Source organism: Triticum dicoccoides, chromosome 4B, assembly GCF_002162155.2.
Source record: "Triticum dicoccoides isolate Atlit2015 ecotype Zavitan chromosome 4B, WEW_v2.0, whole genome shotgun sequence".
Lineage (NCBI taxonomy): Eukaryota > Viridiplantae > Streptophyta > Magnoliopsida > Poales > Poaceae > Triticum > Triticum dicoccoides.
The window spans coordinates 408,027,337-408,029,359 of NC_041387.1; the positions used below are offsets into that span (position 1 = coordinate 408,027,337).

At 40.9% G+C, this 2,023-nt stretch overlaps 1 long non-coding RNA gene across 1 annotated transcript; it reads left to right on the top strand.

Annotated features, from left to right (window-relative positions):
• Positions 1-1,297: 1,297 nt before the first annotated feature.
• LOC119293689 lies at positions 1,298-1,665 on the top strand. Its single transcript, XR_005143181.1, has 3 exons — positions 1,298-1,381; positions 1,465-1,524; positions 1,622-1,665. It is a non-coding gene; the product is annotated as an uncharacterized LOC119293689 (long non-coding RNA).
• The last annotated feature ends 358 nt before the right edge of the window (positions 1,666-2,023 follow it).

Consider the following 2,023-nt stretch of genomic DNA (forward strand, 5'->3'; position numbering starts at 1 on the left):
CTGAAACTGAATAATCACAAGGTCAGGACATACTGGGTGAGTTAGGCTGAATATTTAGTACGTGCGAGTGCATCATGCTTCATACTCCCACTGTTGACTGGAAGTTGTGAAGCCTATTATTAGACATGCTTGGAAATTATTGTGATAGGTTCTATGGAAATGCTGTGAAAAATTCATACTTGATCGCTTCTGTATACTACTATGTTCTGATTTGTAGTTTTTGGCTACCATACATGTGCATATCATTTGTTTTATTCATATTGTTACTTGATGATGATGAAATTTATCATATGTGCAATTTCAGATCTAAATATAAATTGCACTAAATATATCATACATTTCGTTGGCTTAAAACAAATTATTATGTTGTCTTTTGGCAAAGAATAGTATTCTTGTTAGATTACATATAACATTCCTATTGGCTTTTGTGTTTTGAGCTTTTAATTCATTTGGCTAACCTCATACTCTTCTGTTTTGGGGAGAAATGTTCAGGTCTTGCGCCCAAATGTTACAATCCTCGTGCCAACAAAGCAATAAAGGAAAACAAAAAGGTTGCTATCTTGTCCCTTATCGCTTGGCGGAACAATCTGTTTGCATATATTTGTATTATCTGACTATTGGTTCAACTTTAAATAACACAGTGGACGATGACAATAATAAGTCCCACAGAACTAGGCCCAATGGCATGCCATGGACTCAGACAGGTCTATTTATGCGTGAGCCAACATGTGTGACGCATTTGAGTTACTCATCTTCTTCGGATGATGAAGTGACAAACCAATCAACTGTGATTTTTCCTACTAATAATGGTATGCTGACATCAATTAAGTACTTGGAGCGAGGGGAAAGCTCCAAAGGTAAGTCTATAAGGCGAAAGTGTGTGCTTATGTAATTTTGTTTACGCACTTAATTAATTCATCGTAAAATACTGTAGGGCGAAAGAGTGCACGTGAAGCACTAAGATATGCTAGTCGTACCCCTGAACAAATCCTAGCAAGGCGAGAACGTGTGAGAGCACGTCGGCAATATTTAACACCAAATGAGAAGGAAAGGATTAATGCACAGAGAAGAGAGAAAAGACAACACATGACACTTGATGAGAGGAATACAAGCCAGCGAGCACGTAGGAAAAGTTTGACACTAGATGAGAGGCAAGAAAGAAATGCACGCCAGCGAGCACGTAGGAAAATCCGACCACCCGAAGAGCGGCAAGCACTCCTAGCTCAGCGTAAAGCAAGCTACGCAGCCAAACAAGATACCCTCTATAAGGATTCTGTCGCAATGCAGTGCCCTAAAGGTTCGTTGGTGGGACATCTATCATCAAGCTCTTATGTCTTTAGCTGCCCAAGTACGCTGGCGCAAACTTCTGCTACGGTTCAAGGTAATTCTCACATACTCATTCCTTTATCTCACCAATTTTTTCAAAGGTTGAGCCGGTATTTTACACTATCATTGAAATAACAGGTAATCTTGCAAGCATACCTGAAGCGGTGGAAGAGGATCACATAGTTTTCACTAACACAGGTATGCTTATGGTGTTGATGCCTTCTTTTCATTACTGATTATATTATAATTTTTTCAAAGGTTGAGCCGGTATTTTACACTATCATTGAAATAACAGGTAATCTTGAAAGCATACCTGAAGCGGTGGAAGAGGAGCACACAGTTTTCACTAACACAGGTATGCTTATTGTCGTGGAATTAACACGTCAGATGTCCTTAGTGTCAGGACTTAGTCGCGAGGCCAACGCATCTATGTGGTAGCTTGAGAGGGGTTGAGCGGAATCGAGAGACGCAACACACAAGACGAGGATTTAGACAGCTTCGGGCCCCGGCAAACATCATCCGGTAAAAACCCTACATGCTGTTTGAGACTAGGTCTCATTATCATCATGAGGGAGTCGCCGGTAAACCGGCTCTCCTCTAGTTGTGTCTAGCCCTAGAGATTATTGTTTCTTCCTTGTAGCCTGTCCCTCTTTGGGAGCCCTGCCCCTCCTTATATATGTTGAAGAGGCGGTTTACA